Raw genomic sequence first — 16952 nt, 5'->3', positions numbered from 1 at the left:
GACATGTTCAGATAACAAAATGTTTCATGATGCAACGCGCTCATACTGCAACACATCAATTTCAGTGTAAAATATCATATAGGCTCGGAGCATAAGCGGCGGAACTGAGGGGGGGGGGGGGGAGGGCAACCGCGGGGCACCATGCCCCCCTTTGATTTTGGTATTTTAACATTAAGCCCTATGGGCGTTGCATGGAAAGAATGGGACCAAAAGTCGGCGGTGCCCCCCCCCCCCCCCCCCCCCCCGGTAGTTGAAGGTTTTCCGCCGCCACTGGCTCGGAGTCTACAGGACGAGCTGGACGGACCGACTTTTGTTGCGCAATACCTTCCCACTCAATTATAAGTAGGTACACACTCCACTTTTCAATAAGCACCTGCTCAAACTCAAAAGTACTAGTGACAACGTGCAGCCCATCCTGTTATGTCTTTCTTTCCCTCTCTCCCCTCACTTCGCCTCACATCGGTCCTTTCCCTAACCCTCATCTTATCTCGCTCCCGACCCCGCCGCACCCACCCCTCCGCCGTCCCACCCACCCCTCCCCTGTCCCATCCACCCCTCCGCTGTCCCACCCACCCCTCCCCTGTCCCATCGACTCTTCCTCTGTCTGTCCCACCCACCCCTCCCCTGTCCCACCGACCCCTCCTCTGTCCCAGCCACCCCTCCCCTGTCCCATCGACTCCTCCTCTGTCCCATCGACTCCTCCCCTCTCTGTCCCATGCCGCTCGGCCCCGACTTTCCGCTGCTCCGGCGCGTTTAAATCCTCGGCGACGCTCGGCTGTCATTCCAATCGCAGTTCGTGCGGCGAACCGCACGCCCCGACAATTTTGAACAGCCGCAGGGCGTAGCAAGCGCAGCCCCCTGCAGATACCTGGAGTGACTTGAGAACGGTTCAATACGGCACGGCTGAAATGGCTGTTGGAAGATTGCTGCACAAAATGTTGACGAAAATATAAAAGTCAATTCAGATTACCGTTGGATTTATGCATAAATTATCCAACTCCGTCCATCTTAAATGGCGTTTCACGTTTTGTGGAGCGCATATTAGGTCATGAAGGAATGTCATGAAGGAATGTACCTAGCTGTCCACTTAGTTGGGTTTACCTAGCGGCTTATTTTGACGTTTCCCACTTGGGCTGATGATTGACTTCCACAGCTGCAAAAGTGGGCCACATCTGCTGAGGAAGAAGTTCAGTTTTATCTATTTTTTTTTAAAGAGGTACCTATTCTGAATGAAATGTAATATATTTCAAGTCTTAAATGCTTATGAATCCAAGTAATTTGCGCTAGGACTTAGGTGAGACGGAACATGGGTTAAATTTCACTGTATCTGACTCCATTCAATCAAAGTCCACACCTGATTTTACATAGATGGTATTCGTCAACTTGGGAAGCAAGTTGTTGTCAAAGCAGATCTTGTTCAATGTGACAGCAGCATTTGTCCTGATGAGGTCTTTTGCTATGGATTCTAACTTTCTTGTCGCCTTCGTTTACTTTACTGTAGATAGTAAGACCATTTGGTATTCGCGGTGGTATTGTATTGCAGCAGTTTAGGTACTACCCATCAGTATCACTTCAACAGAACCATCTCAGCTTTACTTAGCTGGGCACAGGCCATTCGCAATGCTCCCACGGTATGACTCGTCGTTCTAGCTTCCTGTAGCGTTGTTCCACCGATGGCGATAATCGCTGTGCCGTGTATACGCCGGGCGGGCGGCGCGGCGCGTGCCGGCGGGGCCGCCGCCTGACACGGCGCCGCCCTGTCACCATCAGTCAGACAGCCCCCAGGCGACAGGCGTGCCCTCGGCCACCCCATCCCCCCCCCCGTCAGACGACACACGTGCCGGCGGCCCGCGTCAAACACGTCTCGCCCACGTGTCAGCACGTGTCATTACGTGGCAGCACGTACCAGCGTCCCAGACAGCTGCATGGCGATTAAGACATAAAAGACGGTATGGGATAATGTCGATAAATACATATAGCCTAAATACACACATGACGATAAACACTCTACAGGAAACCTACCTACGTCGGGAGAGTTATAGAGAATATCTTACTTTCTTAGTTAGGAAAAAACGGAAACTTTCCCACTTTCTCCGGGCCTCGATTGGCTTGGTTGATTTCCTAAACCTCATGGCTGATTTCTCAAACCCAGGTTTAAGTTTCGAAGCTCAGTTATTTTTTGTGGCTCTATAGTGCTAATGACCCTTGTGCCAATAGAATAACCGTACATTAGGCAAACTATTTCGGAAATGGCTGCCAACACTCCACTAATTACGGTACTAAAGGCAACTTGGCTGAGTTATGCATCCATCTATCTGGATAGAGCTTCATCAAATTCAGACGTCTGATGGTATCGCGGAGTGGTCCGACGGCACGGTCGAATAACGGGCGCCCGTTTGGAGGTCGGTCGGAGAGGGCGCCGAGGGTGCGGCTGGAGCTCGTGGTGGGGTCAGGCCAGAGACGTGTGGACTCGTCCATATCACATGGTGAGGTGGAGTCACCGCAATCAGACGTGCAGGCATCCAATGTGGGGCGCAGCGTGCATGTCTGAGGCTTTATGAGCTCCTGTTCAACCAAAGAAATGGTATACCGAATAATGTGCAGAAGATTAGCTCAATTATTTGGCTGATTAACACTGAAGCATCTCAACCGCGTAAAAACGTCTAAAATTGGCAGAGAAGGCACCTAACTATATCCGTCACATCACATCCGGCTGATAGGCGAGAGTCTATTATAGTACAGGCTGCACACGCCTACACCCGCTGTACTTGAGGCTAGATAAGCGCATGCTGTGATGTTTAATGTTATAAATAGAACAGTAATCTAGAACAATGCTATCCATTGCTAGCCTTCAGATAGCAATGCAGCTGAATTATGATCAACCCACGCTGCTTGTACCACAGTTCACAAGGAGTCAGCGAATGTTTTTAGGAAACATTCGCCTTTACCATGGACTGAAATAACTGGTACCTGCTGTCAATCAACAACCATGTAGCTCAGCTTTTGCAGATTTATGAAAATGTTCGTAGGTGAATCTTCGTATCCATGGAGCGCGAGCACTGGTCCTGCCTGGCGGGACAGCATAACTTCAGGCGTCTGATACTAGCGCTATCTATCGGCAGCGTGTCAACATGCACCCGACAAAGCGTGCCACGTTTTGTGGGTACGGAGCACATCACAGGGAAACGTCCTCAGCAGCATCTGCAAATATTCAAGGAAACAAATATGTGAAAAATAAATAAATAACATTATACTATATTGTGTCGATCGAGGACGGCAAATGGCCGGGGAATAGGGTGCTACTCGGGCGACATAATACGATGACGTCATCCGAATGCTGAGCTGTCGTGTGACGTCACGGCGCGGATCATATGGACGGTGCGTCATATCCGTCGACAACTGAACGGCGGCGGCGGTGGCGGCGCAGCCAGCGGGCGGGTTGACAGGATAGGATGGGATAAGTTGGAAGGGATGGGAAGTGGTGGGATAAGTGATGGAAAGGGGCGAATCTTAACTGAAATAGCGAATGACACAAACAGAATGGATAAAACGGATGAACGACAGGGTCACTCGGAGAAGCGCCAGGAGAGCAGGTGAATGAATAGACGAAACATTGTAAATATGACGGGCCGAGACTGAAAGAATATCCCGAAATAAGTTGGTCGTCTCTTAGGGAGCAGTCTCAGAGGTGGGGAATCTGGCACAGCGTTCATTGTGTCGAGAGTTCAATCACGAGACACACTGGGAGTCGGCGGAGGCCGGCATTACTGGCAGCCGAAGCCATCTGAGAGGTCATTATTGGAACTGAAACAAAAATGGCCGCCCTAAACTAAATTCAAAGGCGAACGTAAGCTGGTCATCTTAGGCCGAAATTGAATTCTATTGAACGGCAGAAAATATCGCATCTGACGAGAAAATCTTAATCAAAATCCGTGACACAGACATGCTCACCGGCATAACCAGTTCGTGCATATCAAATTATAAAACTAACCTACTCATATCACGACATTTACAGTTCTATTGCAAGGTATACTACATACGAGTTAAATATCTGGGCAAGACCTTCACTGCTTCAAGAACTAAACAAAGGCTTCAAATAATGACCTCGTATTGGCTTTATTCGTGGCTTCTTCATTGTAAGTACCTACATTAATTGAAAAAGAACAAAAGACGAAGAAAATAATATACAACACACTTTATATGCCTAGTGCCTACATCTTTGTGCCCTTGCTATGGTTTAGCCCGGATAAGTGCAAGACCGAAATAAGAGACGGTGCTGAGGCGGATGAAATTACAGAAAAGAAAAACGAGCAGATCTTCATTGAGAATGCCGAGTGTAATATCAAAAGATTACGATCGTAACTTTAGTCTGGCCAGTTCCGCCATGACGGCCCCATAATTTGGCATCTTCATAGATAAACTATTCCATGAATACTAACTATCCGCCTCAGATGCTTAATGAAATTGAAGACTTCCGTCGGAGCGTTATCGGGGAAGGACGAGGGCTCCTGTCGCAGCATGCATGCTCTAAAGGCCCATGAAGGTCTGAGATAATATTGTACTGTCTGAACAATTACGAGCTGCCTTTCAAAAAATAAAATGTGAAGGGTAATAATTTGCCGCGTCTCTGATGAGAGTGAGGGGAGAAAATGAAGGACGAGTAACGTCGACTTATGCGCAATCATGTGCGCACACCGCACGGTACAAATACTGTAATGTAACTAGTGTTCATGAAGAAGCTAAGGCAGGACGAAAACGTTTGCTGAACGTCAAACAAAGTTAGGGATAGCCAAAAAGCTTGTGTAATCGATAGTGTAAGGTGGAAATCGATTGCTGTCTGGGACTCTGAAGTTCAGCGAAGTGCTTCCTGACGTTAGGCGTCGTAAAAATTGTATGAAAGTACAGCTAAATACAAATGATCGTACGTAATGAGCCCACCAGGTATGTAACTGATCGCTAACTTATGACGTTGTCTACCAGCACAGCATGGTTTCGAGACCCGCCGCACACTCGGTGTATCAATATTACCTTCAGTACACTCCCAGAGCCGCAGTCCAATGCAGCCAACCCTGAAATACTCCATATAGGGCGGTATAGCAGCAAATAACTCACTCCAAAGAGCTTTGAAGCGTCATTTCATCCCGCAATTAATTACTCCCTGCTACGACAAGCGCGGGCTTCCATAAAAGTGGGACATGAGTTGGAGTCCGGGGTGAATTTACGAGTCCGCGAGTGGGTCCGAGGCGCCCGGAGAGGAGATGGCTGCCGACAAGTGCCGGTAAAACAGGCTGGTAACGGGCCGGTAAAACAGGCTGGCTGCGGCTCTGTGACGAACGGCCGCCGCTCCGGCCGTGACGGCCACTCGGATAGTCGACTGATGCCGCTCCTCGGAGCGGGGAGAGCCGGACTCTGCCGAGCGGCGTCTCGGGCGAATCCAGCGCGATGAGCGGGTCCATAAAGAGAATGGGCGGTTTATGTATCCGATGAAATTCATTGCTGGAAGTTTTGTGTACAACGGAAAGCAGCTCTCACTGGAGAAGGAATATAAACGCTTCATGGCGTGTAGTTGCTTTACTTTACAAGCAGACTGAAAATCAATATCAGCCCATAAAACGTCCACAATAATAGGTACGTAAGACACGCTCTGCTCATTTCTGTTTAATTGATTCTGTGCAGTGGCCTGCATCCAACGGATGAATTTTTGTTTTTGTTTATTTTGTTTGGAAAAAAGAATTATTTAACCATAGGTTTGTTGTCAATAGTTAAAACACTATTCTTTAGAATTGTGTTTTTCTATTGAAAAACAAATCTGAGTTCCCTGACAATTTGGCAAAAGCTGCCTGAGATTATGCTACATGTTTGCAGACATAGATAGTTACAATTGAAATGCAGATGTTGTGCCACGCCGGGTCGCGGGTGTGCCAGACAGGGTCGCCATTTTCCTCGGTGTCTGCGCTGGCTCTCATCAGTCGGGCCAGCGGGCCAAGGTCCAGATCATTCGAAATTCATTAGTGCCATTACCGTCTCAGTCGCCTCCCCTAAAGAACTTAAACGGCTCCCGGGAGTACAGTTCTGACTCAAGCAAAATACCCTAATGGGTACAGATACACCCTCTTCACCGGACGGCAGCACCGACTTATTTTGATCAACTTGGAAAATATATCCGGTAAAGTAACGCGCTCATCCTTTTAGGATGCAAAACTAAACCGCTTCGTCTTCATCAACAACATATTGATCAAAATGATGTTAAAATCGCGCCTTTTAAAGCATGCATTCCGTGTTTGCCCGTCTGTCTGATGTTGCCATTGAACACCTGCCGATGCCACCCCGGTGGCCCGGGCCCACACAGGCACGGTCAGCCCGCGGCCGCCGGGCCTGCTCCGTCGCTGTATATGCATGACGGTAACCAGGGGCAGGGTCGATGGGGCGCTTGCGCGCTGGCCCGGCCGCCGCGGCCGCCGCCGCCGCGGCCGTCGCCGCCGCCTCAGACTGTTCCTGTCCCGGCCTGGTGCGCGAGTGAGCCGTGCCGCCGAGCGAGGCAGGGTCGGGAGCGGTTCGACCTCTGTGACACCACCACCCGTGTGACGGGACCGTGCTGTGACTGCCGGGAGGGCGATCCGTGCGGAGAACCAGGGCCGGCCGCAGCGGGCGCTGACAGAACAGGTGGGTCAACGGCGCGGGCCGGCGGGCCTGGGCGAGGTCAGCGTGGCGCGCTCATTGTCAAAGGAGGGATACAGAACAAATAAAACCAGTCTTCGCGAGGTCAGATAATAACTTTCCTATGTGGGTGGTGCATAACTCCATATTCATTTATGGTTAACAAATTCAAGATCAGCTAAACGGATACCAATTCAGCAAAGACAGCATAACAGGACGTTTTACTCCATGTCTAGTAAGTTGTATTCACTAAAAGAAATATTTGGAGCCACTGCACAGCAGATTTATATCCATGATTTCCCAATCAATCCTTGTGAAAACATCCATTTACATGAATTGATGAGCTGACTGACTAGAAATTCGACTGACTAGAAATTCGACTGACTAGAAATTCGACAAGAAGATTTACTCATTATTGAGAAGAGGAAGCCCATGCAACTGCATTAAGTACTGCAATGAAACAACATCTGCATATAATAGTAGAAGTTGCAGGCAAAGTGTTATGAGAGAGGGTCAACAAAACATTCAACATCTCACTTTGTGAGAGCCACAACCAACCCAGGACGAGTCGTCTCAGTCTTATGCCCATGTCTGGCGAACTGAATGTTTTAATACATCTAATTCTGCTCTTAAGAAAAGGGTGAGACCTTTAGTAAGGATTTTAGCCGAGAAGTAGTGAGTTCACGGCCTGACCGGCACCCCGCTCCTACGCTTGTGCCCTTGCCGTCTCCAACGTTATATTTTATTCCTCGCAAAAAAAAAACATAAGAAAACAACCCCGACCAGCTCTTACACAGAAGCTTTGTTCGTTTCTCGGCGTTGCAAGCCGGCTCATACCGGGGTCACTTACAGAACTTGGGCAGGCACTGCTTCACCGAGCAGTGCAACTAGACGTCAGTCGTCTAGTTGATTAATGATTATACCCTCTCTCTCTCTCTCTCTCTCTCTCTCTCTCTCTCTCTCTCTCCTCCACCTCTCACTTTCTCTCATCGCTGCCAGACTCTATCCCAATTGCATTCATTATATTCCATTCATTTCCTAACTAAATCTAAACGCATTAATTCATCCAGCTGAGCCCATTTATATGATTGGAACGGTGGCTGTGGTGCGTATTTCGTGCCTACTGCCTGCTCTGGGGCCCGACTCTGGTAGAGTGTCAGTGCTCTCAGATAACGTTCTGACCATTGGAGGTCATTATAGGTCACAGAAGGGTCACAAAAAGTCACATGAAACTGTCGCCACGCCTCAGGAGACGGGCGAATGCCGGGGCGTTCCCAAACGTCAAACAGAAATGTGCCGACGTTTTAGCTGTGGTGTTTTCTGTCGCTCCGTCGAGCTGCCAGCCAGGCGTCACCTCCGTCATCCTAGGCGTCACGTCATCTCAGGTGTCATCCCAGGCGTCACTACCGGGGTCATCCTCAGGGTCGGGTCATTGAGAGCTGTGAAGAGGCCGCGTCACACGAATCCTGGGGCTTTGAGCTGTGGCCACTGCGTACGGATAGGCTGGTTGAGGTTACCATATAGAAATAGTTGTTTAAAGCATGGATGGATGAAGATAAATGCCGCTTGACCGGTGGTATCAGAGCCGTAGAGCCTTAAGAGACGTCGTAGATTGTGGCGATATTTATAAAGTAAAGGCGCTTCATCTCTCGTAGACCCGACTAGCTGTTGATTCATGGAGCCTAGTCTCTGCCAACTTTTCTGGTGCGAGTGATATTAAATAAATGATGAAGTCGCACAGTCTTACTTAGTAAAAAAAAAACGGATTTACACAACGTTTCGTTGTGACTTACCACTTGAAGCACTTCACTCACCCAGAATCTCGTCTCGTTATGTTTCTTTTTATGGCTATATTTTTGATAAACACGGATCATACAATTAAAGGCGTGACATGAAGCCGGAATTCAATATATCTCATTTTGCAGTCAGCTAGTGACTCGGTAAACTCAGCTATTCTTTCGTGCTAATTGGTTTGAGACTTCATGCGGCTGAGTGAGGCGGCGGAGGCCGCTGTCGCTCCTCACTGCGGCGGTAGGCTGTCCCGCACGACACCGGGGCCGGCGGCACAGTCTAACCGCCAGGGACGTGTCCCACTCCGGAGGTAATCTGCCGCCGCACAGAGCGACGCGGCGCTGAAACTAAACTAGCCCATCAGGGGCGGCGAGATTACGTCAGGGCCACTTTGGCGGCACTGTCGCCCAGACCATGCATATCTGTCATGTGCTGCATATTAAATAGCTCTACAATGGTGACTATGAGATCTCAGAAATCTTCCACCGTGGTCAATGGCTTCTTGATGCTCCATATTCAGAAACGGCATTCAAATCACAAATTTGCAGCTTACAGACAAGACATTCAAGCTATAATTTTGTATGGTTATAAGGAGAAAGAGGCAGAAATGTCTCGCTCTGGACGTGCCACCAAAACGTTTGGACTGGCGGGGAATTGCCTAAAGTTATTCAAATCCTTCCGCTTCGATTGATTTGGCTCTAGCTATTGAATCAACTCCTCCTTTCAACTTAGATTTTTGTGGTCGGCTTCGACAACAATGAGCGCTTTTTCCTCAATCAGAGTGGTAGGAATCAGTTTAGAGATGCTATCCATATCCCAAAACCGAACTGTCACAGCTTTCTTCTCCCGCGATATTTTTAGTCCGAAATTGTGATACCCGTTCCTAAAAAGCGTCGTTCCATTTCATGTGGAAATCTTCGCAATGTGGGCCACCATTCGTCAAAACTAACGACGCTCCCGAAAATTGGCACACGGGTCACAGTCCCTCGGTCCCGGGCTTCCTCTGGCTGAAAGACGAGGCGAAATGACAGACAGACAGACATAGTGATGGACAGTTAACTGACGGACATGGACAGCCCGATACACACATTATCAATAAATATCACAAACCACATCACAACGAAATACCACCTATATGCTTGCGGGACACAGCTGCGAATCTTTGGAGCAAGCATCTGCATTTAGGCAAGCGTAAATTGCATTCTCTTCTTTTATCTCTCCTTTTGCTCTTTCTCTTTGTCAGTCACTTTAACTTATCTTATTTTTTGACTGTCTCCATCAGCCTCTATCTCCTTCTCTCTCTCTCTCTCTCTCTCTCTCTCTCTCTCTCTTTCTCTCTCTCTCTCTTTCTCTCTCTCTCTCTTTCTCTCTCTCTCTCTCTCTCTCTCTCTCTCTCTCTCTCTCTCTCTCTCTCTCTCGCTTATATAGAAAAAGAAACTGTGTACCTAATTGTGCTGTATTTACATATAATAATTCGTACTCATAACTCTTACTGGTATATGAGACATTTTAGATTACAATATTAGTAGAAAGTAAACATGAGGCCCGTTAGCTAAGTTTTGGCGGAGGCCTGTTCACTGAACTTTGCTCACTGTCCTCCGCTCTGGCGCACTCCCATTGTCATCAGCGCAGCTGCCGAGCGCGTTTTTACCGCCGCCACTGTCCTGCACAGCTGGTTACCAGTGGCGTAGGTCTCTCTCTACGTCACACCGACGATCGAGGGGGAGAGGGAGAGAGAGGGAGAGGGAGAGAGGGAGGAAGAGAGAGAGAGGGGAGGAAGAGAGAGAGAGAGAGAGAGAGAAAGAGGGATAGAGGGAGGGAGGAAGACAGGGAGAGCAGGAGAGGGAGGGAGGCGTAATATGATTTAAGGTTTGTTACACAAGAGCGTTAATCATGTCACAGTTGCTAAGTGTCCTCTGTCAGCTTTCATTATTTATATGTATTACGTGATACGGAACAGCGCATAATGCTGTTTCTCCAATTCTCTAACACCCACAAAAAGTATATACAGCCTCAGTGACCGGATAGAGTCTGTCGCCGGCCGCCGTGGTAATTGGGCGACGTCAATTTACCATCCAATTAGGCCGGCGAAGCACACGAAACGCTGTCATCTGACGGCTGGCGGCCAAGACGGCCGAGGAGCACCTGCGGTCCTGAAAAGGAACGGCGCAGCCCGTCGCAGCGATCAATGGCATTGGAACGGATGGCGACTGTTTTTTTCTGACGTAAGTACCCGGAGGCAAAAGTACTTACTTCCATCGCAGTTGCTAAGGGCCCGTCCAGGTATTCGTTATTCTATCAAAGCAATGTTTGAAACCTCTTTTATGTAGGTCTTCATTGTTCAGCCTCGGCTGTCGCAGTTATTGACTCTGAAATTTGCGCTGACCAAGTCACTGGGTAGAGCACGCTACAAACTGTCGTCCATATTGCCCTTAAACGAGGAAGCAACAGTTTTTGCGAGGCCCGATACGGGCGACGAGTGAAGGTGACGCTATGTCATAATTTGCGGTGACGACTGCAGGCAGTGGCCAGCGGCGATTTAATGACCGCTATCACGCAGGTCACCGAGCAGGCACTGCTGTACTCGGTAATATTGTTCAACCTTGAATTGCCGGTATATAAATCAAAGCTGGGTCCGTTTGTGTCGCCTGTATGCCGTGTCCCTAATGGGTGTCACATATTGCCGGCTTTGCGTTTTGTATGTCACTTTGTTTATTTCTTTGTGGGTGATGTTATAAAGGGATTTGATGACACAGTTGGCGTGATTGTGTCGCAGAAAATTACCGTGAGGAGTGCTTAGCAAAACGTTTGTTCGTGGTTTATTTTATTATTTGTTTTTGCGTCTATTTCATAATTAAGATAAGTAGGTATATGGTATACAAACGTCCACCATTTTCTGTACAATAAAATTGTCGATTAATTTGAGGAAAGTTCCTATCTACCTTAACCCACGCCCCACTGGGGGGCTATTTATAGCCCCCCTCCCGTTTTTCTGCAATAACTTCCAAACCGCTTGACGTATCGACGCCAAACTTTCGGTACCTTCGGCTGCATCAATTTGACACCTTATGTCAAAATTTGAACTTCGTACCTACCATAGGTCGGCCGGAAATGACGTCAGAGTGACGTCATGTTCGGCTGATTTCGACGCAAAACATTGAACCACGGCAATCGCTCCCAAGAGCTCAGTTTTTAAGCTAGATCCAATTTCTTTGGATGAGAGGACTCAGAATAGACTGCGCTATGAAACTGCTATCTCGGATTTTCGACATTTTGAAAATTTCGAAATTTTAGATAATAAAATTCAAAATTTTTATTTTTACATTTTTTTTCAACTTTTTTTGACTTTTCGAAAAAACCGGAATATGTGTGATAGAACGCATTATTATGACTAGCTCTAGCAAGTTTTAGCTAAATACCTTCAAAAATGGCCAAGTTATACGCATTATTGCAAAAAATTAACAATTATTAATTTTTCAAATCAATTTTTCAGCACGAAATTGACATTGTACGCCAATATAAATAGCACCATCGTGTTCCTGAGCTCAAACGGCATCCAATAGACACCTTTTTTGTTGAAAAATTTTAACTTCAAAATTTGACCTTTTTTGACCTGAAAGTGACCTGACCTAAGCTAAATTTGACTCAAAATGACCTCGAATGACACAGATGACATCAAATTCGAAATGTTTGGCCTAAATGGACCATAAAACATGTGTCACGTGACCGACGGATGATATAATATTTTCGTGACCTGTGATGACCTGACCTTGACCTGAAAATCAAAGTACAAGTTTGGTACCCTCAGAGTATCTAGAGCATCTGTTCACGAGTGTGTGAACCAAAAATGAGCCTGATCTGACTTGTAAGACGGCGGCCAGAGCCCAAAACGTGAACAAGCCAAAATGCTAATAATTTTTACTTTGACCTGACCTGTGACGTCATCGGTGACCTCGAGGTCAATGAAATTAGGTTTCGCTCGACAGTTTTTCCGGGGCTATCAGACGCCGTTTGAATTTTGACGATCGGCCCAGTAGTTTCGGAGTTAGGAGGGGGGGCTATGAATAGCCCCCCCCCCCCCCAGTAGGGCGTGTTATACGCAGACCCCAGTGGGGCGCGGGTTAAAGGTCTAAAGTGAAAATGTGTGCCTAGTTGCCACGTGCATTGTCGCGCATGAATAATAAGAACGTGCCTTTACATACAACTGTAAACTTACATGCCAGCGAAACGATGTTAGCTGAAATGATTGAAGCGAGGGAGCTGGATGCACAACAGTTTCTGTTCATAAAGATCGCATAACTGTCGCAAACAATATCTGAGTGCTTTCGATCTGCGAAATATGTTCCATGATTTTGGTCAATTTCTGTGATATCCGATCGCCTGATAGCTTGTAATGGGTGCATTATCATCCACCGCTAGGGTCCGTATGCATACTACCGGGAAAGTCAATAGATAGAGGGGCAAAATCTCCCCATCACACTGATTGAACTGTTATAATATTCTGATCGAGAATAACAGTGAGCGACTTCCTAATCCCACCAACGTCACTCCACAGAGCAGAATAGGCACTTTTTAGGCACTTACCCTCCTCGATCCACGTAACCACAGCCCACATCTCGATCTCGGACTCCAGCACCTCAGAGACACCGTCCTCTGTCCTGTCTACCCGGCGGCACCGTCCCAGTCAGTCAGCTCGGCTCCGCGCCCCTCCCGCTGTAACCGGCCGTCTCCAGCGCCCCTCCCGCTGCAGTAACCAGCCGTCTCCAGCACCCCTCCCGTAGTAACCGGCCGTCTCCAGCGCCCCCAGTAACCGGCCGTCTCCAGCACCCCTCCCGCAGTAACCGGCCGTCTCCAGCGCCCCTCCCGCAGTAACCGGCCGTCTCCAGTGCCCCTCCCGAAGTAACCGGCCGTCTCCAGTGTCGCCAAGTGGGCCTCGGCGCGGCCGCCGACTCGAGAGCAGCCCCAGGGCGCGGCCGGCAGCGGCGGCGACTGGGGCGCAGTTGAGAGGCGCCGCACTCGAGGGCGGGACGCTGGTAGAGACCACTTCATGGTGGGCTGGGCGACAGATGTGGTGGAGGCGGATGACGTGAAGAGCGCGATGGACTCTTGGACAGCGCGGAGAATGCGGGAAATGGCACTTGGCGCGGCTTTGTGTAAGCTCTGAGATGGAATAACACGAGGCAGGGCGGAGCGTCGGTGGGCCGGGGGAAACCCACGACGCTGAGTGCATGCTTACTTTTGTGTCGGGAGTAAACTAACGGATATCAAGGGGTAGTGATCACATGGCATTGCTTGACATATTATTGATCGATGAAGTAATAGTAACAGCACTGAATGATAACTCGCTGGTGGTCTTAAAATTGTTTTCCATTATCTACTTGCACCTTCCCCCGGCCCTGCAAAGGCTTTTTTCTCACAGCTCCTGAGCTGACACCGACTCACGGTTGTTCCGCGACACGCGCCTATGTTTGACATTGTGCGCCCCTGTCGGACCCAAGTCTGGTGCGCTCGTAGACTATTGTTGGCTGGACGCTCACACAAAATCGGCCGTCTGTTTAGCCTCGGGCGTAAACAGGGAGTGCCCGGGTCACCGCCGCCGCTGCGACCCCCGGCGGGGCGGCGGAGAAGGGGGAGGAGGTGGGGGGGGGGGAGCTGAACAGTGAACAGTGGTGTGGCGGTGGTGGCAGCCGATGGGTGGTGGTGATCGGTGGCGGTGACCCAGTGCCGTGCCCGCCCAGCAGTGCGCGGTGCCGGTGGCGCGTAGTTGACCGACCAGCACTGCGCAGTAGCCTGCCGCCCCTCCCCCTGCACAACACGCGACCCTCGCTGTGACCCGCGTCCCGCCGCGTCACCTGAGCCGTCCAGGTACTTACGTACGCCGACACGGCTGCTGGTCGGCGGCCGGGCGACTCGCTCAGTCGAGCCGGGCGAGCCGGGTGACTCGCTCAGTCGAGCAGTCAGCTCGGTGTCGAGCACCCGGTCGAGTGGCCAAAGCTCCTGATAAGACCACAATCAGCTGGAGTGGTGCTTGCAAAGAGCGCCACCGGAAGGCTGCGTGTAACATGAGCACAGCTGGCGATTAAGTGCTGTAATCGGGTATAATCCTGTTTGGTGCCGCTGGCGATGATTACGGTAATTATATTTAAGGGAGACGCGGCAATAACTATGTTTTTATAAAATGTCGGACATGGCATCTTCCGTTCACTGAGCATCTGCATTATGAGCGGTTATATTCTGATACAAAAAGGCAAAAACAATTTTGAAAAGCTCATAGGTACTATCATCTTCTATAGAAGTATGAAAATAATGCCCACCATTGATGAACATGTAAATTGAAAAAGTATGGCTGCATTGATGGTAATTCCATCAGTTAAAATGTTGATAGTCGCCGATAGCATAAATATACCTAGATATTACGCATGCATAAAAGTGTGACCTTCAGACTCAGAGGCTGGTTTCCTTTCCATGCCTCCTACACTACACACAGCACTGCCTCTATGATGCTGGCATATGTATCTGAACTTCTGCTTTAGTCGTAGTCGATTTGCAGTAGGCCCGCATTCCAAAAAACAATCATATTACTTTGACTTGACACGTTTTCTTTCTTTGAAAGTAATTAGTCCCGCATTTTGTTGTTGCCGGTTCCGTAGCTCAGTTGGTTAGAGCGTTGGACTCCGCGTGGTGAGAGCACGCGTTCCCGGTTATAACAGTCCGGGTTCGAAGCGCGACGGGCGCTCGACATTTATGGGCCTCCTGACAGGTATGGTTGCGGTTGGTGGCAGGCCGTAGCCAGGCGAAGTCAGCGAGGGGACCGGCCATGCGCGGCTTTGTGCGCACGTTAAACTTTGGACTCTAAATTCTGCCATAGAATCGGAATTGCACGATCGGAGGATAGAGGGCAGGGTCACCGCAACAAGCTTCGCTTAGCGGTGGCTCTGTCCTTGTGAATCCTTCCCATCAAAAGGTTCGGACAAAATTTATAAAAAAAAATGGGTAAAAGAAATGCAATCATAGTTATCACTCTTGACAGGTCAACAAATACCTCAATTCCCTTACAATAAACCAGTAAAACGCCTTTTGGGCGACCAACGGAGCGAGCGAGAGGATGGGCCTTGCACGTGCGAAATTGCGAGGGGGTACCTCCAACTAACTTGTGCACTGCACCCTACTAACCGGTCTTTAGTGATGTGCCAAATTTCAGCGCAATCGGCCTAGCCGTTCTCGAGATCTGGAAGCGGCACACTGCACGTGCGCACGTGCAAGCGGGGTCCAAACTGACTTTTGCACGGCACCCTACTAACTGGTCCCCAACCGTGTACCAAATTTGAGCTCAATCGGCCCAGCCGTTCTCGAGATCTGGGAGCGCCCCCTGCACGTGCGCACGTGCTGTAGCACCCCAACCTTAACACATGCAGATGAATTATCTGATGGAGACCTAACTGTGTACCGAGTTTCAATTCAATCGGCCCAACCGTTGTGCCGTTATTGAGGTTGCAATTTTGGGGGTTCTTAAAAAATGTCCAACTTTACCACGCGCCACGTGCGGTGGCTGGCAAGAACGCATGGTTGCCATCACACCACAGAACTTTTACGTCCAAGTGACATTCAGTAAAGAAGACCGCTTGTCAATCGGATGTCCCGTTCCTAAGATATTAGCTTTTGAAGAGCGTCCCCACGGCCGGCCGGCCGGCCGGCCGCTCATACTCAGGATTTTCCCTTAATTCAGTATGAGACTCCGCTCGCTTCGCTCGCTCCGTAATTATACAATTCTATCCTTGCTCAAGAGCAGCAGTTTGCGCAAGCATTATTTATTAGAACTTAAGCATTTAGATGGGAAACACTGATGGGTAGTCATATTTGTGAACTTGTTGGGGCTTTCGAAAAAAATAAAGTGATTACCGAGTACCGACTTTGAAAGAGCAGCTGCTTTTTCGGACGCACATTGGTTCCGTTGGTAGGGCGAGACCTTGTGCATTTACCGTAACGCAAAATATCCTTATTATGACACACAAATATCGCTTGCCGATTCAATCACGATTCACTCCGAGATCCACGGCCACTGAACCTTTTGTTGAGCTGCTGACAATGTAACATTGTTTGGAGACTGATATCTCCTTTTTCCTGCGCTGGACAGATTCCCCTCTGAATGCGATACCGATCCGCTGTCGGAATATACCAGGCCCGGGGAGCACCGGTTCGGGATTTTACGGATCGTAAAACTTTGTCACTAAATTCTTCCAATCGACTGAGCACATGGATAGGGCGGTAAATACAGAACCCAGCAATAAGCAATAACGTCGGATGATACAGTAGGCAAAACATGGGGGAGGCCAGTATAATTTCGAATGGCAAAGTCATTTGAGTTGTTATGAATCGCTGTAATAAGATAATGTATGTATTTAGGTTGAAATTCGCCCTTCATGCTGTGACGTGGGAGAGCCTTCCATTTCCTTTTGATTCTTTACATGGAAAACACCAAATTTAATTTAGGTTTTGCACCAAGT

General features: G+C 48.9%; 1 protein-coding gene across 3 annotated transcripts in view; it reads left to right on the top strand.

Moving 5' to 3' along the window:
* The first annotated feature begins 6486 nt into the window (after positions 1-6486).
* LOC122381073 (potassium voltage-gated channel protein Shaw-like) overlaps positions 6487-16952 on the top strand; it is a 48203-nt gene continuing 37737 nt past the window's right edge. For 2 of the 3 annotated variants that reach the window (XM_043364815.1, XM_043364816.1), the window contains exon 1: positions 6487-6663. The gene's annotated coding sequence lies outside the window, so the exon portion shown is untranslated. The remainder of the gene's footprint in view (positions 6664-16952) is intronic. The other variant, XM_043364817.1, reaches the window with a different exon arrangement.

The sequence above is a fragment of the Amphibalanus amphitrite genome, unplaced genomic scaffold, assembly GCF_019059575.1.
Source record: "Amphibalanus amphitrite isolate SeventyFive unplaced genomic scaffold, NRLGWU_Aamphi_draft 000113F_arrow, whole genome shotgun sequence".
Lineage (NCBI taxonomy): Eukaryota > Metazoa > Arthropoda > Thecostraca > Balanomorpha > Balanidae > Amphibalanus > Amphibalanus amphitrite.
Note: the sequence above shows the minus strand (reverse complement) of the source record. Positions and strands in the feature narration are given on the sequence as shown.